This window comes from Protopterus annectens, chromosome 12.part0 (genome assembly GCF_019279795.1).
Source record: "Protopterus annectens isolate FY-2018-M chromosome 12.part0, PAN1.0, whole genome shotgun sequence".
NCBI classification, from domain to species: domain Eukaryota; kingdom Metazoa; phylum Chordata; order Ceratodontiformes; family Protopteridae; genus Protopterus; species Protopterus annectens.
Window position 1 is genome coordinate 1,440,035,096 of NC_056746.1, and position 27,796 is coordinate 1,440,062,891.

The following is a 27,796-nucleotide window of genomic DNA, read 5'->3' on the forward strand; positions in this document are numbered from 1 at the left end:
CAAACAAGCATTGTGAGAACACTAGCAATTCTTTATTTTGTTCTTAATGTATTTGTCTGCTTTTTGCTGGAATAGTGCTAAGATAAGATTAAACATGTTGAGACCACAGCATGTTACCAAAACAAGCATATGAAATACAGTCTAAATAATTTATGATAACCTATTGTCCACCCCAAAGAAATCGTTAATGGCGTTGCACTTATCATCCTAGAGACAACATTGTATATTTATAAATAATATATTTATGCAACAGATGTATAACCATCTTAAAATACCTAACCCTTATAGCCCAGTCCTGGGAAATATAGGAATAAAGCCCTGACTATGACCCAGATGACAACAGTTTGAAAAGTGGCTTGGGCACTGGAACAACTGTGTGGGGAAAAATGGATATTAGTAGGTGACATTGGCTTGATGAATTCTAGGGAAGGCATAGTAGTTTCAGTCAGGCATTTACCACCATAAAAGTGGATGTTTGGTCAGGTACAACAATGCTCAGGACCAAGAATACAGGCTTGGTGATTTCAAATCAGTGGTATTAGACCCTATGGTGTTTATGTCTGCTACAAGGGGTGAGTGTAAAGCCTCAGTATAAATTCTGTTATTACCAGCATGCCAGTGGGTGGAAAAAACACCTCCATGGCTCCTGGAGGATGGCACATCTGACTGATTCCCTTCATATGGGGATGCCCAGTATTTGGAATGAATAGACTCATGTCTGATAAGAAGACTCTTAGATTCATAGATTGTTACTAGGCTAATGACCTGGGGAGCTTTTCTAAGCCTAGTCAATTTTCACAAAAGAATAATGATGTCCTGTATCCGAACAGGACATTGAGGGCAAGGCATTTATATGCTACCTCTGCCCATAAGGGACATTGGCAGCAGGCCCAGTATACATTTTCTGTTCTCCATCCACTGGTCTAGGTTGTACTTAAACTGGTTAATAGATGAACTCAGCTTCACATGGATTGGTAGCCTGTTCCATAGGAGAAGCAGTCTTGGGGACACATATCTATCTCTCCAGAATGTTCCATTTAGGTCACAGATAAAATTCAGGTCCCTAGATGTTGCATTGCTAGTACTCTTTGATGCACTAGTATGCAGAAAATTCATAAGTATCGGGTTTGTGGATGTCTTGTAAGCCAGGTATAGATCACACCTTAGAAATCTATAGGAGAATGGGGCATGGCTACCATGGTCATGGTGTGGCAGCAGATTTCACAAGCTCCTCTAAGGAAAATATATCTTCACTGGAAATTTGTTTCATATCAAGAAAAAGTGGGTTTATTTTTGCAGAATTTGATAGCATTCAACATTCTCTTCAGGAATGTCTACTTATAAATTGAAATTGGTTATAATTTCCAGTCAAAACCTTCATCTGAAAAAATACTTCACTTCTGGGAAATTTTCAACATGAGTTATACTAAGGCAAACAACTAGGACTCCAGTATAAAAAAGGAACTGCAGACTTTAATAACAACTATTCAAGACCTCACAACTAAGATTGATATAATTGACTGTAAAATAGACAACTTTGAAGAAAAAGCTACCAAGCAAATGGATATGTTTCATGAGGATCTAAAACAGCAAAAAATTCAAATTACTAGTATTGAGGAATCATTAACAGACTTTGATGGAAGATTACTAGAAAATGAAAACAACATAGAATTTTTGCTTAAACAAAATACTTCATTACAACATAAACTGGATGATCTAGATAATAGATCATGCCAGAATAATATAAGGATTTTAGGTCTTCAGGAAAATATAGAAGGAGACAATATGTCAAGCTTCCTTAACTCATGGCTGCCAAAATTTTTAGATTTACCAGAGGCTTTATCTTTTGGTATAGAGAGAGCACATCGATCCCTCACATCAGTAAAACAGTACCAACAGGAAACAACCTAGATATGTTATAGTAAAATTCCTATCATCTTCAGATAAAGACTTAATTCTAAAAACAGCCTGGTCAAAATCACCTTTAAAATGCAATGACTCTATCCTTCGCTTTGATAATGACTATTCAACAATGGTAATTCCCAAAAGAAAAGTTTTTTTTTAAGAACTGAAAAGGGTACAAATTAGGACTCACCTCTTGTTTCCAGCAAGGCGGACGATTTTTCTTCCTGATGGACCTTCATTGTTTGAGGATCTTGATTCTGCAGTGACATATGTTAAAAACCATAAATTACTAGAAAAAAATAGAAGAGATGGAGTGGGCTAACCCCTCTCTTAAAAGAATGGCTCCTAAAACTACATGGAAATCTTCTGAAAAACAAAAGAGACTAAAGAATAAATGAGAAATACAGACTATTTATAAAACAAACTATTATTGTGGACTATGCTTTTATTAACAAGTCTGTTTTGATGTGTTATAAATACAAGGTAAGATCTACACTGCTTTTCATATGTTGCATATATATAATGTTTCATTCATAACTTAATTTGATATAATATAACATACTTAATCTACCATCACTATAATTATAATTAACACTTTAAGTATTCATTTTATATAAGTAAGTATACCGTATAAAAATGCATTACCTTATTATTTATTTATTTTACATTTGTTGACCGGGCTAGTCTAACTGGATTTATATCCATTTTCAGTAGAGGCCCAGGGAGAAAAGCTCCAAGCATGAGTAGTAAAACACAGTTAACAATATATAACAATATATAACAAGGGCATGTAAGAAAATACATTGGTAGCATTGGTTAAAAGCAAAAATATAGAATTGTAAATAAAGAATTGATTTAAGTAAAACATGACAGCTGTACTAAACACAAAGTGGGTATGAGCACAACAGAGTAATGCCCTTATAATTTTTCCTCTTATTATGAAAAAGAAGCAAGATTAGGAGGCCTAAGTTAGAGGGGTGGGGAAAAGGGTAAGAGTAGGTGGTGAAATAGATTTCAGTCTGGGTTAGCACAGGGACAAAGCCACCGAGTTTTAAGATGTTCTTCAATATGTTTTTTGAATAGAGAAGTAGAAGCAAGGTTAGATAGTTCAAGAGGGAGCTGATTCCAATTTTTGCCTGTAGTGTTTGAGAAAAGTGAGTCACCAGCTTTATTGTTAGATTTAATTGAGGAGACCAGGAGTTTATTAGCAGAACGTAGTGTAGCTAGATTTTTGTATGGTGAAATCAGAGTAGTGAGGATAGGGGTATTATTGGGGTGGTATAGGATCTTTTGAGTGATAAGTAACTGTTGATAGAGTATGTGGTTCTGCAATTCTAGCCATCATAGTTGTTTGAGGTTAAGACAGTGGTGAGTTGTAAAGGGTGTACATGTAATGAATCTTGCTATGCTATTATAACAGGTAGAAAGTTTGGAGATGTTATTTTTAGATAGGTTAGTATATATAGTAAAGGCATAGAAAAGGGTAGAAATGAGGTGGGTCTGGGCAATAGTTTTCCTGGCTGTGGGGGTAAGGAAGGGTTTGATTCTATAGAGAGTACCAAGTTTTTTGTTAACAGATTTTATGGTGGCGTTAATATGGTCATCATAGTTAAGACGATTGTCAATTATAACACCTAGTAGGTGGATGGTAGTATCCGGGGTAAAGTTAGTAGCATTGTTAGAGGTTATAGAGAAGAATGGTGTGGAAGATTTTTGAGTTGGAGTAAAAAGCAGTAGTTTTGGTTTTTTGGGATTAAGGAGGAGGCAATGTTTCATAAACCAGTTTTCAACATTTTGGAACACAGTTTGGGTGAGGGACTGGAGGGAGGCTATGTTCTTAGCAGTACAAATTAAGGTTGAGTCATCTGCATATTGAATGCAGGTGGCTTGAGGTATGTCCATGTGGAGGTTGTTAATAAATAAGGAAAAAAGAAGGGGACCTAAGATAGAGCCTTGTGGGACTCCAATATTTACTGGGAGTAATGAAGACAGGTTGTTATCCCAAAGTACTGCTTGCTGTCTGTTTTGAAGATAACACCTAAATCATTGTAATGCTAGTGGATCAAGTGAATGGTACTTTAGTTTGTCTAGAAGTAAGTTATGGTTAACCATATCAAAGGCTTTTGACAGGTCAATAAATAATGCAGAGGAAAAGGAGTTATTGTTACGATTTTTATTTATAGAGTCAGTGAAGGAAAGAAGGGCAGTCGTTGTGCTGTGGAATGGTCTAAAGCCATGTTGGCAGGTGGGGAGTAGGTTATTTTGCAGAAGGTGGTTGAGTAGTTGTTTATGAATACATTTTTCCATTATCTTAGCTAATGGAGAGAGTAAGGCAATAGGGCGAAAGTTTGAAAGCTCTATGGAAGATCCACCTTTGTGTAGAGGGATAATGTGAGATACTTTCCAAATGGTAGGGATTTTGGCTTCAGAGATAGTTCTGTTAATAAATATAGATATTGGGTAATGAATAGCTTTTGCGGCAATTTGTAGGCATTCAGATGGGAGTCGGTCTGCAGATGGGGTGCAGGGTTTCAGTTTTTTAAGCAGTTTAAGAATAAGAGATGTAGGAATAGGTCGTATATGAAAGGTAGGAGACGATGCCTTCGGGGTGTGTGGTGGGGAAGCAGTAGATGGGTGTACAGAATTGGCTAGGGTTTGAATGGCTTCTGTAAAGTATTTATTAAAGGCATCAGGGATATGGTTGAAATTATTATGGTTGAAACCTAATGGGGCAGGAGTAGTCGAGTGTCCTGGCTGAAGAAGTTTATTTATCCCTGACCAAAATTTTTGTGGTGTTTGTTGACTAGTTTGTTAGAGGTGTAGGTAGAAGTCTTTTTTATCTCTAAGAGTATCCTTCTTGGTGGCATTTCTTAATTGTTTAAAGGTGAGGGGATCAGATGGATGTTTGCTAGCTCTCCATTTAGCCCATATTTTGTTTCTGAGGAGCATCTTCTGCTTAGTTTGTTTTGATAGCCATGGGGCAGATTTGGATTTTATTCTAGTAGAGTGATAAGGTGTGTGGTAGTCTAGAATTTGAAGAAAGTTAGTGTTGAAGTAGGTCACAGCCTCATCCAGTTCAAGGTGGGTCAGTGGTGACCAGTCACATGCTTGCAATTCGTTCAGGAAACTATCAGGATTAAAGAATTTTTTTCAGCGGGAAGTTTTGAGTTTGTGAGTCGTTGGGATATGAAATTAATGTCTAATAATGTATGTAAGCATATGGTCACTAATATTATCGGGAATGGTTCCTGGAGTAAAATTGCTAGGGTGGTTATTAATAAGTATCCAGTCAAGAGTAGATTCTTTCCTGTTAGGTTTGTGGATTCTAGTAGGAGTGGTTATTAATTGAGAGAATCCATAGAGATTTATATGGTTAGTGGGGTTGTGAGAACTACAGGTTAACCAGTCTATGTTGAAGTCACCCAGTACAATGGTTTCCTGGGGTATTTGGGTAGAGAGGAGATTAAGTAAGTTTTCAAGAGTATTAGTATTGTTACCAGGGGGAAGATACAAGCAGATTAGGTTGATAGATTTGGTGTTGTTGATTTTGGAGTTTGGTAGACAGTATTTCAGATTTGATGTCTAGTGATGGTAGCTCATTAAAGAGGGATACTTGGAGATTAGATTTATATATTATGGCTATACCCCTGCCTTTCTTGGTTTTGCGGTCACATCTAAGGATGTTATAGCCTGGAGGGGTAATTTCCTGGTCTAGAGTAGATGGTTTTAGCCAGGTTTCTGTAAGACATAGAATATCAAATGAGTGCAAATCCAGGAGTGCATGCAGGTGGGGAATTTTATTGTTAAGACATCTAATATTAAGATGAGCAATCAGGAGGGAGTTAGTTGCTTTAGCTAATGTAGAAGGTTTAGGTAAAGTTACATTATCAAGGTTATTCCTATTGTTAGTATTGGGACCAGGGTTTGGATGAATATCCCCGTCAAGGAGAAGGTAACACTGGGGATAGTGTAGGAATTTAAGGGTCTTAAGGGAATTATTAAAATTCTTTTTGATGGTGAAGTAAGTCACATGGGTTGTTCTGAGATATTTTGGTAGTATATAGTTGGAGGTACAGGTTATGTTACTGTGGTTGAGGGTATAGATAAAGGAAGAAGGTAATGTTTGTTGGAAATGGTGGTTTTGTTCAAGTAGAGTAATATTTTCAAAGAAGGTCAGTGAATAAGGTATGATCAGAGAGGCTATTGCGGTAGTTAAGAGTAGGATGTATGTGAAAATAGTTTTGTGTGTTGGTGACATGGTAGTGAGTAGAAATAAGATGAGAGTAGCTTGTGTCTGTAAGTGAGGTAGAAAATGTTTCAAAAGATTAAGCAGGGTCTAGAAAAAGAAAAGCAAAGGGAAATTAATGGAGGTTGAATAGGAGGTAGATATGGGAAGTAGTCAGTGCAGAGGATGGTTAGGATAGTTAATGGAGTAGTTAAAGGGAGAGGTAATTTGGACTAAGTAGGAAAGAAAGAGATGGGGGAGTGGCCTAGTGATGAGGAGGTATGTGATAGGTAGAGAAAAAAAGGGGAGTGGTTCGTGAGGTATAAGTCTAAGACCACTGGGGGTGGGTGAGATTTGCGGGTAGGGTAGGGGAGCAGAGAGAGCCGGCAGGGCGAACGGAGCGGGACAGACCCAAGTAAGGTGAAAGCAAGCAGTGAGGAAAAAACAATTAGTAAGGTAGTAGGTAGAAACAGGAGGCAGTAGGTAGAAAGGCCAAAGTTGGGAGTCTGAGGAAGGGAGAGTTAAAAGAGAGAGAAACATGGGAGAGTAAGGGTTAGCCTAGGAGTAGTGAAGGTGGAGAAGGAGGGCTAGGTAAAGGTATAATAAGGACTATGGTAGGAGATATGTACAAGGTTTAAAGGGATTATAGAAGAAGATAGACAAGCAGAAGAGTGCAACAATCATAAAAGGTTTAAAGTAAGAGGTAGGAAGAAAAACAAAGTGAAATTAGAGGTGGGTAAAGACTGCCATCTAGTGGCCAAAGTTTGTAATAATCCTGTAGAGAGATCACAGCAGTAGGATAAAATATAGAAACGTGATGGAGAAGGGAGGGTTATCACAATAAAAGTAGGGGGCTACAGTATCGTAGAGACAGACAGTGGAGTCCAACAGTAGTAAAACAGGAGGAGGGGAGGGGGGTATGGCTGCTGGCAGATCTGGCAGTTTATCTAGTACACCTAGGAGGTGTAGTGGACTAGAATATAGATAAAGTAGGTAAAATAAAATCAAAATTACTATGTGACATACAATATTATTTACTGTGGCTTTTAGTCCAAGGGCGTTTAGATTATCCAGTTGAGGAAATACCCAGGCAGGTTTGGGTAGGTAGATATAGCTGCTCTTTGTAGTCTAGTAGGGCACAGCCGGGAGTTGAAAAAGTGAGTGTAAAAGGTTTGGACAGAATATTATTTACTGTGGCTTTTAGTCCAAGAGCGTTTAGATTACCCAGGTGAGGAAATACCCAGGCAGGTTTGGGTAGGTAGATATAGCTGCTCTTTGTAGTCCAGTAGGGCACAGCCGGGAGTTGACAGATTGGTATACAGATTAAGATGCCAGGGATTGCTCAGCAGCCATGTGCAGTATCTGCTTCATAGTCTATGATACTAAGCTGTATATTACACTTTAACTTCACACAGCTATAATATATACAGTTATAAATATTTAGGGCTGGATTCACAAAGACTTGCATGGAGAATAAGAGTAGAGTAAGACTCCATGCAGCCATCATGTCTGACGAGCGATCCAGGAACAGCCTGCAGGGGCGTGCAAGAGAGCTCCTAAAACGGCTCTTACACGGACAGGGCTGGGATATGCAAATTACCTCAATTGCAGGTGAAAGGCATGCAAATGAGGTAGATTTGCATTTCAGGAAACCCGAACCTGTCCGAGTAAGAGCAGTGTTATTTGCAGAAATGTACTCAGTTGACAACTGAGTACCATTCTGCAAATAGCAAAATGGAGCCGTGACAGCTCCAAATAAAAGTTGCATCCAGTGCAGGAAGCATGCCAATGGCCAAATATACGGCCATTGGAAATGTTTCCTGATGCAATATGAAAATAAAAATAATTATTTTTTTTTCTCCGATTTCTGATGTTTAAGCATAGCGCAGCGCTGCGCAAATGGGCTGCACTCTAAAACCCAGAAAACTAAAAATTAAAACCCACAAATGTGGATCTTATTTAAATTGTTAATGTACAATGCAAGGGAATGGCAAGCTGAAAACAACATGGCCACCAAGTAGAGGTTGCTAAGGGGGGAAGCTCAGTCTAAGAGATGTAACCAAGCATTAGTAGGCAATCCTATGTAAATGAGGGTTAGGATAGTGAATCACAAGTTTCCATAGCAAATGAGCACAGTCAGTGGAGTGTAGGAGTAGGATAAGGGGAGTAACAGAGTAGAAGATAGGTGACATCATGAGGGGGGGTATGTATGAAAGAAGTGAAGCTCATTGGAGCAGAGTGGCATGTGTCTGCTGTCATTTACACATCATGGAAAGAGGTGTGTCAACAGGTAGGCTAGGGAAAGGCAAGAAATGGAAGGTGTATGCCATGGATAACACCAACGTTTCTTGCTGAGCGTGCATGCGCGTGTGTGCGCACCTGTAAACCCGAGTAAGACAGACTGCACGTGTGTAAGCGTGAGTGCGTGTGTTTAAGCCGAAGTAAGCATGTATAAGGCTGTTTAAAGAGTTGTAAGTGCTTTTGCGCTGGTGTGCACGCGTTTAAACCTGAATAAGCAGGTTTTAGTCCATGTAAGCATGTATGCGCTCATGTTAGCTGGTGTGCACGTGTTTGCGCTTGTGTGCGCTGCACCCCCCCCCTGAGGAAACAGAAAGGAAAAAGGAAACACAACAAATAGTAGGAAGCTACCAGGGAGTACTAGCAGAGCTAGCAGGTGAAAACAATAAGAATCAGGCAATTACACAGGCAGTACACTAGCCCAGCCCAGCCTAGCACTTAAAACTCTGCAAACAACAGTCCATTATGTTTCTAACAACAGACACTGCAGTAAGCTAATAGAAGTGAAAACTGAAAAAGCTTTACTGAGACAAAGAAATGTTAGGGGCTGCCATTGCTGTTATAAGGCGACATATGCAACATGCTGAGGGTGGTGACAATGGAAATGCTGCTGGACAACCCACAGTGAGGAGACCGAGAAGAGTGTACAGGCCCAGGGTAACCTACCAGGGGCTGCATGAGCTGGAGATAGTGGAGCACTATAGAGTGGACAGAGACCTCCTGCAGCAAATTGTTGAGCTGTGCAGGCCACACCTCAAACACAGAACCAACAGAGGGGAACCCATCCCAGTGGAAACCAAGGTATGGGTTGGCCTAAGAATATTAGCAACAGGTACCTTTCAGGGGCCAGCTGGTGATATGATGGGGATATCACAGGCATCAGCATCCAGGGTACTGCACCAGTTCCTGGATGCCATGTCAGCACATGTCGGTGATCATGTATATTTGCCCAATTCCCATGAGGTATTGGCCAGCAATATGCGTCTCTTCCAGCAAATAGTGGAATACCCTGATGTAGTGGGTGCAATAGACTGCACGCACATCAAAGCACGAGCCGGTGAGTGGGGTAGGGTCTACTTCAACCACAAGGGCTAACCCTCCATCACCTGCCAGGTCAGGTGTGATGCCCAGGGCATAATACTGAATGTGTGTGCAGGCTGCCCTGGAAGCTACCATGATTCCCATATCTGGCATCTGATGCAGCTGTACTAGAGATTTGCCAATGGGGACATCCCACATGGTCACCTAGTGAGGGATGCTGGCTATGCACTGGAGCCGTGGCTGACGACACCCATCAGAAACGCACATACACCTGAACAGGAATGCCATAATGAGGCACACGCACAAACACGTAATGTAATAGAGTGTGTGTTTGGTCTGCTCAAGTCACAGTTCCGGTGCCTGGACACATCTGGTGGAGCCTTGCAGTACTCACCAACTACATGTACCCAAATTGTCATGGTATGTGCTATGCTACATAATATGATCCTGTGAAAGCAGCTGCAGCAGGACCAGCATAGGCCTGGGCCAAACAGCCCCCCACCATTGCCAAGGCCATTACAGGCAGAGCGTGACACAGAGGAGGAACAACCTGAGCCTGCCCCAGTAGGCAGAAGGAGGCATGCCCAGTATGCTTTGGCCTTGGCAAAGAGGCAACGCATAGCACATACACTGGCTCAGTAGGAGCTCTGGAAATGATACCTCTCTCTGACTCACACATATAGTAAAAGGGATGGCTAAGTTGACACTACCTACCTTCAAACATGTACAGGAAGTGTAGTATGTGCATCTGACATAGGCAGCCCTGCAGCACCACCTAAGGCATGAATGCCATGTGTTAAGCAATATAAAGCAGTGCTAAACAGCATTTACCACTATGTAGTATATGCAAACAAAATCGCACACACCAACTAGCACAACTGTGGTCAATGTTGAGTAATATTGGGCAATGTCCAGCAATGTTGGTGAATATTGAGCAATGTCGGACAAGTCTGGTCTAAGTAGGACATAGCTGAACAAAAGCCAACATGCTCATATTTGCTTAACTGGCCTTTAAGCAGTCTGGTCTGCTCAGTATGAAAATATAAAGCAGTGACGGGCCTCGAACCCAGGATACTGTACATTATAGTCAAAGTACCGAACCACTAAACCATGACAGCATTGCAGTGTTCTGCCTGTATGAAGGAATGTTGATAAGTCTATGCAAAGTATTTCATGGAAACCCTGCAGGCACAGCATAATCCCTGTCGAATTATGACACAAAGGTGAGTCCTGCAGTAAGAACAGAACCTGACTTCCAACACACAGTATGAATGTTAATATCGGTCATGTTCACACACATCAACAAATGTAGTGGACCTCAGATAGCAGCATACTGAAAGGTCACACTGGGCATGCTCACACACTTGAATAAATGAGACAAATGTCAGGCAACAAAACACGGAAAGCCTGAACTGGGCATGCTCACACACTTGAATAAATGAGACAAATGTCAGGCAACAAAACACGGAAAGCCTGAACTGGGCATGCTCACACACTTAGGCCATGTCTGACTACAGCAGTGGGCCATGCATGTCTGGCAGTTGCATGTGTTAACCCAGGAACCTGTCACTATCCAGCAATCCACCCTGTGCACACAGTTATATGAAAACAGACACATCTATAATACAGTGGAATCCTGTCATAATCAAATATGTTCTGCAGATACTGAAGTTCTTCATAGAAACTGGTAAAGCAAAGATGATAAAGACCTGAAAACAGTATCAGCAATAAACATTGTGCATCCTGAACATTAGCATAGGTTCAGTGGTCGATACTAGGCTATCTGCCCTAGGGCATGTACAAGCCTAGCCAGAGTGTGTTTGGCATTCACAAACCTGTCAGATTACTACACTCTGTGTGTGAATAGTAGGTCACACAAAATAGCCCATGTACGTTTAGGCTAGTGTGCCTCTGTCTAGCAGGGACACAGAAGATATCCCAGGGGTAAACATACGATCACCCATACAGTCATCAAGATGTCTCCTGTAGGTGGTCAGTGGGTGGCTCTGCCTATGTGAAACTGGGATTACAATCTGGAGTGAGTGGAGCATCTGGGATAAGAATCTGTCCCTCCAGCATGTCCTATTAACATCTGTGCTGAGGTATACGTCCCTGGAGTGTGTAGCTCCAAGGGAGTCAGATATCCTGAGATGGAGCATGTCCAGTAATTCTGAGTTGGGTATATCTGCAAACAACAGGCACACATCATATCCGAGTAGATGATAAGCGACTGAGTAGAGTTGGAGTTACTGCATCCAAACTGTGCAGGGCATGTGTGTGAGTCCCTAGATCTGATTGGTGAGGAACCTCTGTGGCCAGTACAGTTACTGCAGGTGTCGGGTAAGGTACACCCCAAATGTGGCATTGTAACCAAGCATGGTTGTGATGAGTATAGGGGCACAATGACCTCACTTGATCTAGATGTGAAACCATATGGGATAAGGTGGCCCACATAGAAGGTGTGTCCAACCACTTTGGCAACGTGAATGTCAAATGTGACAGTATGAACAAGTCATGCCCCCAAACACCTAACAACTCCTACCGTATGTAATGGAGTACTACCTATGTGGTAATGTGTGGGCATGTTGTTATTCCCAGAGGGGATGACTATGCAACTAATGGCATTTAGCTGTAGGCCATGGCTCAGGCACTAGTCATCCATCTCTGTGAGACCCTGTTTGAGTATGCATGTGGCAGCTGGTGAGTTGATCATGGAACCCAGTTTGCAGTCAAGTGCAAACATGTTCAGCCATATTCCCCCATGGTAGCTTGTACGTCAGACAAATATATACTGAACAAGAGAGGTCCCAGGACCGAGCCGTGTGGGATGCCATGTGTAACTGGTGCAGAGTGAGACATGGCACCTGTTATTCTGACCATATGGGTGCTATCCCTGATCAGGGTAGCAATCCATCGTGTGAGATATGTGTCCATATCGACGCTGGTGAGCCTATGCATAATGGCCCAGTGGGTTATTGTGTTGAAGGGTTTTGCAAGGTTCAGGTAGGCTGTGTGGACAACTGTCTCTATGTCGATGGATCTGTTAACCGTTTAAAGAATACAAACAGGTTCAAGAGGCAAGATCTGCCCACAGAAATGCTGAAATGTGTAGGACACAGTGTCTGTAGGTTCCCGATGTCTATGTGTATGAGTCCCATGTCAATATGCTCCAAAGCTTTGCAGAACAGGCTAGTTAGGCTTATAGGGCAATATTGTCTGTGGTCCATTGTGGCACCAACTCTGCGGACTGGGACCACTGTCACTGTACGCCATTTCTTGGGTACATATCCTGTAGTAACTTCGATATTGAACAGTGATGTAATGTGAGGGTAACATCTGTCATGAAGCTCCTGTAAGATGCAGGCCGGGACACCATCTGGTCCCACTGATATTGTGATGTACGCTTTGGGGAGGGCAGCACTCACCTGTTACTGTGTGATGTCAGGGAGGTTATACTCTGTTGGGATGGATAGTTGCTCCTTAGTGGGGATGGGGGGGAGACATCTGCACTGAACCTGTTTGCCAGGCTGTTGGCAATGCAAGTGGGTTCAGGGTATGTTTAGTCAGTATGCAGTAACTCACAGGATATCAGTGAATGTCCACCCAGGTTCCTGACATAACTGAAGAAGGCCGTGTGATAGTCCGACGTGTCTGGTGGAATTGTCCGGTAGAAGTGGCCCTTAGAAAAGTTCATGAGTGATCATAGCTGTCTGCTAGTACAGATCACAGATGCCTTCCCAGTCTGGGATTGTGCTCTATCATGTAGTAGCATCCTCCTGACGTTGTACAGCTTATTAATGGCTGGGGTCTACAAGACAGGTCCCCTGCCATTGGAGTAGTGAGTCCTTTTTGTTATTTGGGATAGCACAATCCATGCAGTCCACTAGGTGTCCATAGAATGTGTATGTAAAGGATTCAGCAGTGTGAGCCGTATTTGCCACTGTCTCAGTTTCTCTGAAGGATACCACCTTGCTCTGGTGAAGTGAGATGTTGGCTCATGAGAAGTTCACCAAGATTACCCAGGATGGGTGTGTGGAGGGTATATGTATGTCCAGTGAGATACATGTATGTTCTGACCTTACCAATGAGGGGTATATCACTGGTGTGGAACATAGAGTCCCCATGTTGGTGATGATCAGGTCCAATATGTATTCCCCCTTGTGGCTGTGCTGACTGGTTGTGCCATAGCATATGAGTCTACAAATTGTAGCGACTGTTGGGTGAGGGTGTTGGGGCTTGAGTAGTATCCCCAGTCAATATTTGTGTATATGAAGTCACACAATATAATGGTGTTTGTGGAGACCTTCATATTCTCCATAGTTCCCATGAAAGCCGAGTGTGGTTCCTGAGTTTGGGAAGGTGGTCTGTAGCAGGCAACAAACTGAAAGGCAGTTCTGCACAATGGTAGCTGTATATGTATAGTCTGTGATGCTTTGTGCAGTGCTACTAACCCAGAGGTGTGTGTATCTGTGATGTATATGGATACTCCCCCTAGTTGTGTTGTCTGTTCCAAGTCTTGTTGTCAGAAAGCATGGTATGAAACATAACCTGGTAGTGCTGGTGTGCATAAGCGAGCCTGTACCAGGTGTCTGTTAGTGCACAGATATCACTATCCTCCATACTGAGGAGAGTCCTGAGTGGCCACAATATGAGGGTAACACATCTGGTGTTGAGCAGCATTACCCTTAGTTTCATTTAACCTGTAATGTCTATGGAGGATTGTTTGTCTTTTGAGCCCTGCTTAAAAAAGGCACTATGGTGGTAGCAAGAGCCTTAGCCAGCATTCGAAAGTCCAAGGGTGACAGGTGCAAGCTGTCCATAGTGAAGCTACGTGGCATGTTGAGCATGTCACCATACGTTGACAGACACTGTATCCCCTATGAATGAAACAAATTTGTTAGGCAACTGTTAACCGTGATATGTGTGTCTGTATACTGTGACATCATATTTGATGGGTGTAAGATGGTAGACAAGGTCAGGACCATACTGGCCTGGGCTACATGATCAGAGTGTTAATCCATGTATCATGTCATATGGTCCAGGGAGTAACGTCTGAGGTTTTACGCACCATCATGGACAATGATGGTGCCAGTCCTGTACTTGCTTTGGAGTGACCTAACTGCCTGTGTTATGCGTCAGGTCCTGACACCGACAGACAGCCCAAAGTGACTATTCCCTTGTAAGGGCTGGTGAGTGGTATGTCAGTGTGTCTGACAATAAGTGTCGCCTATTACAAGTGTATTAGGTGTGTTGTTTAGCCTGAAGGGCAGTGACTGTGTGGCACACTGACATTGTGAACTATGTGATATGTGGGTATTGTAGTGGGGTAGCAGATGTGTTTGTGTCTGCTTTGGAGGTCTCTGCTGCTTAGGTAGAGTACATTTACAGCATCCGAGTATGTCTATGTGTGATAATGTGGTTTGAGTGCTGTTGCTAGAGGATATGTGAGACTGATATGTGCTGTGTGTGGTTACCTTCACCACCTGATAGACTGTGCCAGTCATGGGTTGAGAGAGTTCAGCACCCTGTATGTCTATATAGTTGCATCTCACACATATACCTGAGTTTGTTGGGAAGAGGAGAGGGTTATCGGTGTACATGAGGCAGATGTGACATTGTGTCAATATCACAATATCCACCAGCTGGACTGGAGAGTACACACGAAACCGACCCCTGGACATGCCAGGATATTATGATGACATACTCTGTAGCCTGACCACAAAGGATCAGTGGGGTGTTAAGCATGTAAAAGAGTATAACAGGGATTAGTGCTCATGTTCGTTGGTGTTTTGCAAAGAGTAGCTGAGAAGGAGTCCAGACTGAATCATGACACCTCCTTCAGCTATGTCATAAATAGCAATGTACACCCATATATGTCCTGAGTCAGGGCCAACTGTACCTGACTGACAATGCCGACATCCTGACAGACAAGCCCATATGTACATACCCACCTCCCACTGACAATAGCCCATATCATCATACCAGGTGATATCACATGTAGAATGGATGAGCAGCTACCCCCACTGCCAAAAGCATGGCAACAAGTGGAATACATTGATTCCCAATATGTGTCATGCACAAACTACAGAACAAACAGATCCTGCACCTGAACAGTCAGCTGAGCCTCACCCCCTACACAGGATGTGGAACTGTTGAATGTGTCACAGCTACATATGGCACTTCCCACAAGTGTTGGTGCATAACACACCATGGGAAGTCAAGTCCAGTATGCCTATGAAGGCAGATCTGCAAGGTCATGGAGTCCATTATGGTTGCAGTCATAAACAGAGCTATTGGAAGCTTACATACACACAACCCTACCAACTGTGGTATGTTCATGTGTGGATCATGGTTCCCAAACATGCTAGACTGTTTGCAAGGCAGCCTCCCAGGACATACAACAATGAACACATCTACACATGTGTCACATAGACTTTGAATAGTCCTTTATCAACATCCCAGACACATGTAGTATCCACAAAACCAACAAGCTGTGCATAAATACGTGTTGACATATGACGGAATGTCAATGTGTCCACAGATAGATCACACAAGGTAAGGATTATGAGGTCTTGTTCAAGCTGTTGACACCTGCTGACCAACATGGACCATTCCTGGAATGGCATAAAACAAAGTGTACACACATCACCATGTCCAGTCTGATGATGTCACCATCCTACAAATACAGCAGGAGAAAGAAAACCAGCCAGTCAAACAAATAGCGTGCTGTGTTAATGTCTCTTTCTTTAGTATTATAACATAATTAGATAGGGGTTTGAATCCTGCAAACAGTGAGTGTGTGCTTGTGTGTGGTGGGGTGTGTGTATGTGTACAGTTTCCTTTGAGAAGTGTTCCCTTTTTGGAGACTGAGAAAACTCACTAAAAGAGGTACATTCCTCTTTGTAAAGTCTGATGATGTCACCATCCTAAAAATACAGCAGGAGAAGGGGAAACCAGAGTTAGGTAGGGTTTGAATCCTGCAAATAGTGAGTGTGTGTGTGGGGGGGTGTATGTGTGCAGTTTACTTTGAAAGGTGTTCCCTTTTTGGAGACTGGGAAAACTCACTAAAAGAGGTACATTCCTCTTTGGAAAGTCTGATGATGTCACCATCCTACAAATACAGCAGGAGAAGAGAAACCAGCCAGTGAAGCAAATAACATGCCGTGTTAATGTGTCTCTCTCTAGTATCATAACATAGTTAGGTAGGGGTTTGAATATGGCAAATGCTGACTGTGTGTGTGTGGGGGGGAGGGGTTGTGTGTATGCATGCAATTGTCTTTAAAAGGTGTGCCCTTTTTGGAGACTGGGAAAACACACTAAAATTACTACATTCCTCTTTGGAAAGACTGATGATGTCACCATCCTACAAATACAGCCGGAGAAGCGAAACCACCCAGTAAAACAAATAGTGCGCCATGTTAATGCATTTCTCTTTAGTATCATAACATAGTTAGATAGGGGTTTGAAGCTTGCAAATGCTGACTGTGTGTGTGTGTGTGTGTCACTGTTGGTCAATGCAGTGTGGGTTTTGTTTTACTATGGTATGACATATTATGATTACAACAGTAAGTGCATTGCACACATCAGGTATCTGCATGGCAGATATATATGTGTACATATCCCCTCAATCAGTACATAGGTGTGAAGCCTGCATACTACATGAATACATTTGTTTCCATTGACAGGTTGTGCAGCTGCTTCTCAGATCATAGGTCACACATGTATGTATGTGACAAGGCCATCCACTGTCGTGTTCTTTGGCCAAGGTCATCTGTGGCACACACACCCATGACAGTTACTTAAGAGTAGTGCGAGTGAGGATATATGCCTGGGGTATATGTCAGACATGTTCATACACAGCAAAGACTGCCAACAATGGACAGTCTTTATAGGTGTACAACTGCCTTGTGGATATGCATTTAGGCCTCTAATGTATTATGTGATACACCTTGGGACTCCACAATACCTATGGATATGTGGATACCAAGGGACACATGACATAACATGAGGGGCTGTATGTACACATTGGTACCCAACATACATGTTGAGGGCTACCACCTGTGTGGTACTGATGGGATAGTATGTATAGTACATGAGGATGACTATGCCATAGTCGGCTTACTGCTATACAGCATGTATCAGACAACAGGTATCTGTCTGTATGATACCCTTGTGTAGGATATGCGTCCCATCCAGGGAATGCATTGTAGGCCAATGCATGCATTTCCAGATTTGGATGGACACATTCCTAGTGTGTTTGCATGTACCTAAGGGGGCTATATGCCAAACAGGTGTGGTCACAGGAATGGGAGGCAGTCATTACCACTGGTTAGTGTTATAGTGTAGCACCGGAAGGATCCAATTGTTACTGTGTTCCCTATGACTATGTGTCATTTGTCAGGACATCATCCAATGATTGCTTATAGTCATGCTGTTGAGGTTGTGTATACTACCAGACCGCAAATCATTGACAGATAATAATGGTATCACCCACAGCATAGTGTCAACCCATATCATACACACGTCTACCCATGTTAGTACATAACTGCAGTAGAATGCATACTGGCCATTGAAAGATACTATGAGATGTTAACAATGTGTATGACAGGGTGTTCCACATGTCCCATGTGTCCACTATGCACGTACATGCAGACAGTGTGCACCCACCACGTTCACAGATGTACACTTGCTAATCTGTACTGCACACATCACACACATACTGTCCGCTTACTAACACATGCTGGCAACACATTACACTTCAGCCAAGTGGCACATGGGTGGACAATACATACTCAGACCTAACAGTGGTGTAAACAATGCTACACATAGGATAACACAATAACACGAACAAAGAAACACTTTAACCCTGTACTCTTCCAAAATGAACTCAAAGCTTGTGACTGGAAACCTGTAAAAATACTCCCACTAGATGAAGCTGTCAAATATTTTAACTCTAAATTTCTTGCAATCCTTGATGAGCATGCACCCAAATGATCTATTAGAATAAAATCCAAACTAGGCCCCTGGCTAACAAAAGAGACTAGACAAAAAATACTACTTAGAAATAAAGCTTGGGACAATTGGAGAACTAACAGAACCTCATCTAAAAGACAAACCTTTAGACAGCTGAGAAACATAACTAAAAAGGCTATAATCTCTGACAAAAAGAACTACTATAGTAAGCTACAACAAACACACCACAAGAAGCCTCAGAAATTTTGGACTAACATCAATAGACTCCTTAAACCTGGTCAGTCTAGCACACCATCCCCTCATGATGCTGATCATAACACTCCACTTCAAATAGCCAACAACTTCAACACCTATTTCACAGAGACCATACAGTCCCTAGCTAGTCAGCTTTCCACTGATAACATGAGGCTCCCTTCTTCTACAGCTGGATCTCTACCAACTTTTAGATTTCATCCTGTTTCAACAACTTTCATCTACAAAATCCTACTAAAGCTTAAGCCTTGTACTCCTTCAGCTGACCAGTTACCTTTTGAGTATTTGCAAATAGCAGTGAAATTTATTGTCTTTCCCATATCCATCCTACTCAATAGAACCATTAATGAAGGCATCATTCCAGACATCTGGAAAATCTCCCACATCATCCCCCTACATAAAGGTGGTAAATCCAATGACTACTCTAAGTACAGACCAATAGCTCTCCTATCACCCTTAGCTAAAGTCATGGAAAAATGCATTCACCATCAGTTACTCAACCACCTAACTAAACACAATATTCTGGCTACATGCCAGCATGGCTTTAGGCCATTTCATAGCACTACCACTGCTCTACTATCTTTCACTGACACAATTAATAAGAACAGTAATAACAACATCCTCTCTTCTGCTATCTTCATCGACCTTTCAAAGGCCTTTGATATGGTTAATCATCCCCTACTTATAAATACTCTTGAACTTCTTGCTCTAGACCTCCCAGTTATACAATGGTTCAAGTCTTACCTTAACAATAGGCAACAGGCAGTTCTCTGGGAAAATAAACTATCATCCCTCCTACCAGTCACCCTTGGAGTCCCCCAGGGCTCCATTTTAGGACCTCTTCTCTTTTCTTTATTCATCAACAACCTTCACATAGCAGTCCCTGAAGCTATCTGCATTCAATATGCCGGTGATTCCACACTTATATGTTCTACTAACTCCACATCTGAACTACTCTATCTAACTCAAAAAGTATTAAACTTATTAGAAGACTGGTTCCTAAAACACTGCCTTCTTTTGAACACCAAAAAAACCAAGCTTCTACTCTTTGCACCCACCAGTAGGTCCTCTCCTATTGATTTCTCTATTATATCTAACAACGGCACCCTTATCTCTCCCGAACACACTACCAAACTATTAGGAGTCACAATTGATATCAACCTTAACTTTGATATGCATATAAATAACACCATTCAAGCAGTGAACAGAAAAATTGGCTCCTTATACAGAATCAAACCCTTCCTAACTCCTCTAGCTAGAACCACCATTGCCCACTCTCACTTAATCTCAACTCTTCTCTATGCTTCTCCTATTTATACTAATCTAAAAAAAATAATCTTCTCAAACTATCAAACTCCTATAACAATATTGCCAGGTTTGCCACTGGCAATGCATTTCAAACACACCACTGTCTGAATCTTAAGCAGCTTGACTGGCTTGAACTCCCTAACATGCTAACTTTTTCCCAACTCACCATTGCTCACAAAATCTTTTACCAACCTAATAATACTCCAATTCTCACTAGCCTCATTACCCCTTACAACAATCTGATTTCTCTATGCTCTTCAGGTAAATTACTTGCTAGTATAAGTAAGTCCAATAACTTGTCAGGCGACAGCATTTTCTCCAATACTGTTGGGAAACACTGGAACCTTCTACCTATTAATCTAACTCTACTTCCATCACTGTCACTCTTTAAGCAAAAACTCAAAATTCACCTAAAATCACACTGGTTATGTCCCTGCACTAGCCCTGATTAATTACCACCTTTCCTTTTTTTTCTTTTTACTGCCTATGGTTCTACATCTTACTCTATATACCCCTCTGTATGCTAATATCTGGTCTCCAAAAACTTATAACCACAAGTGTTTATTTTAACCAACAATGAACTATAGTGTATCTTGCTTATCAAACAATCTCACAACTGTTACATTATTGACCTACTTGTATTTTTACTTTGAGTATGCCTTCTTTTGATTGTATATACCTCTTATTTTTTTTTGTACTTGTTTTTGTTATACAATTGCATAATACTGTTTGTACTATTTTGGAGCTTTTCTCCCCGGGCCACTACTGAAAATGGAAATATATCCAGTTAGACTAGCCCGGTCAACAAATGTAAAATAAATAAATAAATAAAATAAAATTGACAATCAGAGCTTTGATGCATAATGTCTGCTCAGATATACCTATAAGGATGTCATTAAACTTCCTTGTTGACAACTTGCTATTATTGCTACAGTGCTATAGTGTCACCCTGTGCATCAGCACCATGTTAGCCTGTTCCTCCGTCAATGTTGCAGATGACAGGAGGCGACACAGATATCATCATATGCCAGGGTGTTTTGTTGTTGGACAGAGCCTGACATTGACCCACCCAATTGACATGTGTGTGTGTGTGTGTGTGTGTGTGTGTGTGTGTGTGTGTGTGTGTGTGTGTGTGTGTGTGTGTGGCACAACAGTACAGCATGGGCCAATGTTGATGTAATGTGTGTGTGTATGTGTGAGCCCTAGTTGTTTGGTTAATGTGTGTGTGTCTGCATGCACACAGCTCCACCATGTGGCTGCCATATCCGGTAGTTTGTGGGACAGCCACAGACTGTACATGCTAGGCTGTACAGATCACTTTCTCTGGCCATGGACAAAGTACCTGTGCCTGGCAGAGGTGCTACGGACAGTATCGGGTACTAACCCTGACTGGGTACTGTCATCAGAGGCAGAGGTATGACGACTTGGTCCATGTCCCTGCTGGGACTGGCCAGAGCCACATGCACGTGGTCTACTGGGACGGTCAGTAGACAGGCCAGCCCCAGCATTACTGGGGCTGGTACTGCCACTACGGGAGCAGCTGTGAACTGTGAGCCATCCGTGACCACTGCCAGCTGTTGCTGGCATGCGTCCGCGTCGATGTCACAACCGTCCCGCACGGTCCTGACTCATGGAAGACATGTTGTGGAGGGCATCTAATGTCTCCCCCCAATGTCTATCAATGACCTTGGTATAAGTCCGGATGGCACCGGCAAGGTCACGGATGCTGTCATTGATAGTGGTGTAATGTGCCCTCTGCATCCTAAGTCCCTGTCTGGTGTACCATTCCATGCATGCCTGAGCCTGCATTACAGCCCGGAACATACTGGATGTTGTAAGACCTGTGAGGGCATGTCTGCCAGGGGCAATACAACCAGTGGTGCTCTCCCGAGAACCCCTGGACCTCCACCTATGTGGTACCATTCCAGAATATGGTTACGGCTGCTGTGAGAGGATGCAAGTGCCATGAGTTCCACAGTCTCCTGGTCAATGCCAACTGTATGCTGTCCCTCGCCTATGGCCATTGGTGGTGAGGAATGTATTGACAGTATGAGTGTGTGCTTAGATGGAGTTGAACGCTGTGTACTGTCGACTGGCGGACCAACGACAGACCATGTCAAACCTTCCTGTGCCAAAATACATGTCTCATCATCACTACTATTCGTGGCAGTGGCTTCAGGTTGCTTGCTGCTTTCACCAACCCCTAACTCAGCACCTGTGAGAGGAAGACAGGAAACACACTTTACGGTCTGCACATGAACACATGCACACATGCACACATACACACATGAACACATGAACACATGCACACATGAACACATGCACACATGCACACATGAACACATGCACACATGAACACATGCACACATGCACACATGCACACATACACACACGCACACATGAACACATGCACACATGCACACATGAACACATGAACACTAATACACTCCTCACTACAGCACGTACACACACATACCAGCAATCCAACACATACTCTATAGTGGGTGAAGGTGAGTGTCAGTATCACAAGGTAAACAGTCACCACACACGTGTCAGCATGCAGAATATGTGTTGCACAAGACCATGCAGTGCAGGTGTAGACGCTCCTATTAAATGGCAGTATACATGGCTTTGATGCAACTGTGTAGTTGTTCAGTGATTGGCTACACCATAGAACACAATGTGTACATGGACACAACATTGCTGTGCAGGTATTATCAGCTTTGCAATGCCCTGTGCATCATCACCCACAAATATACATGCCATGGCTGCATGTGTTATCTGTGTGACACATAGATATCCATGTCTGAGTACAGTGTCTGTGTCCATAGCAGATAATAGTGGGCACGGGTGTAGCACATGCATGCTATGTACACACACGGGATGTGTGGTGCATGTTGACTTGAAGGAATCCCAATGCTCGACATGGCCAGTGTACAGTGGTTATGGTGAGTGTGGGACATATTGCAGATATGTCGGTGCCAGACTTGGCATGGCATGCTACACCTCTGTAACATTAAACACCACACATACCCAATGTGTGTCAAGTGACCTATATACCCACTAGCATTCCAGGACATATATGTGACACTTTGGATGGTGACTGCTGCGCATATTGTGTATACTGGAATATGTAAGCATACACAAAACATGCTATGCATATTGTGTACAGGTGCATATGTTTGCACACACACAACATTGAGGTGCAAAGCAATGACTGCTATGAGTAGTACTGTGGTCACTGTAACTGGATGGGTTGCAGTACCCTGTGCCATCATCAACATGCATCTTGTGGTCACTCACAGCTACTAATGTGTGCAAGACCACCACCTAGCATGCTGTACCTGAACTGCAGTGCCGTGGCTACGTTCACAGTTACACAGCCACCTTGTACATAGGTGTGTGAGATGTCCAATAGGGAGCATTGCCTAACATGACTGTGTTATGTGTTGCAGAGTGTTGCACAGCCCCATGATAGGCCTCTACCCCTGAGGTACATCATGTGTGTGTGCATGACATGTGGGATACTGAAGTGTGACCTTACAGCGGATGTGTGGTAATGTCAAATGTAGCATGTTTTTGTGTACTGCGTATGATAAACATGTTCTGTTGTGTACAGCTGTAGCAACTATGCATATCCAATGTGCAGTACAGTGTTGCCACAATTGTGTCTGTTGCACTGTGCATTGCATGTGACTGAGTCAGCTACTGACTTTACTGAGATGATTGATGTCTCACAGCAAACATGCACAGCATGCATTATGCGTATGTGTGTTATGTGTACATGGCCTACACCTCATATATGATGTGCATTTTTCATTACCAATATTAAAGTGTTAACACACTCACCAGCATGTATCATCTGCCCTGCTGTCACACCAAAGGGACCTACAAGAATATGACACAGTTTGTCAGTGGCCACAACTGTGGCATTGCTACTGTGAGTGTGCTAAACGACAGTGGAACAACAGTCAACAGTCACAGGTGTATGGATACTATTCCAAATAGTATTGCACATGTTAGGCAGCACAACTGCTAAACACACAGTACACATCTCAAATATGCTTATTCTAACAATACAGGTAATGGTAGTCTACAGCTAGGGCGTATTACCTGCACGCTCCATGTCATCCTGCTTGGTGGCTCCGGCCTCCATGATGACACATGTGTGATGCTGTTGCTGCTGTAGGCCAGGAGCCACCACACTTATGAGCAGCTCCTCCACTCTGGTGAGGGGGGGTTTGTATTGCTGCCCCACCACCTGTGGCAAGCTGTTGCCTATGGATATCAGACGCATGCCACTGGACATGTCTAATTAAATCACTGCAGTGATGGCGTACCTGCTCATATGTCCAGTTATGCATGCCAATGTCATTAACCTGGCAGACAAGGTCTTGCCACAGTGCAGTATGGTCATGCCGGTGCTGGCTGGCCCTGGAAAATGCAGGTTATAGTGCTGAACCAGGCTGTTCAGAATTTCCTGCTCCTCCGCAGTTGAATACGATGGATTACGTTGATGAGCCATAACCCTGGAAGACAATTAAACGATATGTGTGAGCATGTCATGTGGCACACTTAACATTATGAAGTACAGATATCACTTAACTGCCATATATAGCATCTATCTGTCTATCAGAGGATACACATGTTCAATACCACATATCAGTGCTCAGCCCACAACTGGCTGACAGTGCCTACCACACTCCATATAACAAACCAGTATACACCAGTAGTCGCCACACTGTTTGGAATACAATGCACAACCTCGCCCCGGGGGGTATATATCAAGCTAGTGCATGAAGAAATATGTCATCCAATGCAATGAATGTCATGTACATTTACAGTATTACCAGTAAATCACCCTAGTCTTTGATGCCATACCCCTACCTAACATATGTGCACGGTTGTTAATACAGCTGGCATACTGCTGTAACAGAGTATACATGTTGTTAGGTATACACACATACCCTGTAACACACATGTGATTGCAGGCATAGTACAGGCATCATTACACACAGATCAGACATACATACAACACACAGATGTATGCCGACACAGATGAGCATTACCTGTGTACCTTATAGTACTGTCAGCCCCTACTTACAGATACCTATGGCTGTGGTATGTAATCTGTGCAGACTACAGGAAACACACAAGACAGTGTTACCAGGGACTGTGAACATACACCATACTGTGCTGTTTAGGCCTACAGCTTCATGTAGTACAACAGTTCATATGTGAGCTGGAGTCACCAGCAGTACCACTTACTGAGCATACATGTATTGCTTCAGCCTACAATGGGACACCACAGTCATACACAAGGAACTACGTCACAACATATGCCATCCTACTATGTCTGCATCCCAATAACTGACACATCTTTCTCTGGCCTCACACCTAGGACACAAACTACCATGAAAGACACAACCTCACACTAAGCTATCACACCTTTACAAACCTTGCACACAGTCACTGTCACACTCATTCCACCTCACATAGCAGGTATTGCACTGAGTACATGTGTGTGTGCATTGTGTCATAAGTAGGTAATACGCTATTGGCCCTAGGGCCTAGAGCAGCCTAGCCATATGCTACCCTGCTCTTTGACACACATGTAATGTGATTTTACTTGCTCGTGTCAACCGGATACACAGAGGTGACTCCCAGGGTATATTACCTATCTCCAAAACAATCATCAGGGGTATGTATGACATCTGCTAATGAGGAGCCTTGTTTGTTAATGCTGGGTGGTTTAGTCCAGAGTATGGAATATTTGTGGATAGGAACCTATACCTCCAGCATGTGCTGTTTAGTGAGGTGAGAAGGATTATGTCCCTAGGTCATGTAGCCTGGAGGGATTGTGAGGTGTTGTCATGGTGGTTGGCCGACTGCTATGGGTGTGACATACCTCTGTATGTCCGGCAGTGGTAACCTCTGGGTGGGCGGTATGCAATGCACTCTAGCAGTGGTTTTGTGAGTCAGTCTGCATAGGGCATGTGTTTGAGAGCAGTATTACTCTTTGTTAGGTATGTCTGTGGCCTGTCCACTTGCTGTAGTTGTCATGTGAGGTACATACCATATGGGGCATTGTGATGAGTAGAGGGGAACACCAACCTATATTTCCCTATATGACACACCTTTTGTGATGACACATACCGCGTAGACAGATTACATGACTACTGTGGCACTGTGATGATCAAAGGGGAGCCTACTGTCCACCCGTGTCCCATGTTCCCTTCTGACAACTTCAGTGTTAGGCAGGCTACCACCTATGTGGCAGTTACTGTGTAAGGTGTTTTGGAATGAGGTATGGCACTGCAGTATCAACACTGGTGTTCAGTCCATGCTTTGGACAACAGGCACCTGCTGCAGTACATATGACCCCGTGTCTCTCTCTCTCTCTCTCTCTCACTCTCTCTCTCTATATATATATATATATATATATATATATACATACATATATATATATATATATGTATATATATACATATATATATATATATATATATATATATATACATACATATATATATCTATACATATCTATCCATATCTATCCATATCTATACATATCCATACATATCCATACATATCTATATATATCTATATATATATATACATATATATCTATATATATCTATATATATCCATATATATTGATATCTATATTTATCCATATATACCCATATATATCTATATATATCTATATATATCTATACCTATCTTTATATGTATATATGTATGTATCTATATATATATAGATCTATATATCTATAATTCTATATATCTATATTTCTATATATCTATATATATCTATATATGTATATATACATATATATATATATATATATATATATATATATACACACACACACACACACACACACACACATATATATATATATATATATATATATATATATATATATATAAAATGTATATATACACATACATCTAAACATCCATTGTTGTACATATAGCTGCACATATAGGCACATATACTGCCCACCTTTCATGGTTGGGATGTCAATTATGCAACAGTTGTGAGACATACGGTTATGTAATACTATTGCACAATGTTGTGCAGAATGCATTCTGCTGTCCACAGGCCATATAGCTGTAGCAGCCCTCACTGCCTGCAGCTCAGTCCCACAGCGTTTAATCACCACATGACATATGCCGGCAATACTTGCTGTTTGCAATGCCACGCACTCCAACCTACATACATATGTGCACATAGCAGCCTTCAACAACATACTATGTCCAGCCTTCACTAACAATTGCAATATGTCCCTTGCCCTATGCAAATGTGCATGTACATATAGATATGGACTGCTGCCACATATGGATGATTCACAGTATGTAGGGTACCCTTCAGACACATCTTTCGGATGTCAGCAAATACATATCTGTTACATACCTTACCTTTGTATTCCTCACCTCCGTCTGTTGTAGGTGTTGTATTTTTTTTTTTTGGTTTTAGTTTCCTCTGTTTGTTGCTGCTTGTTTTCAGTGACTGTCTCCTACTGCCTGTTTGCATCCGTCTGTCTGTCTGTATGTCTCTGCCTGTCTCTCTCGCTCGTGCTCTCTCTCTCTCTCTCTCCCAGTTGGTGCAATGATATTATTGCATGTGTGGACAGCAGATACTGGCTGCTTTTCTAGGTATCTGCACATGTGCATGTGATGGCCTCTACACCAATTGGTGCCCACCATTTAGTAATTGCATGCAGCCTGCTGTGTGGTAATTGCAGTTCTCACTGTGATTTCAGGACACTGCTATAAAATGCTAGGTTA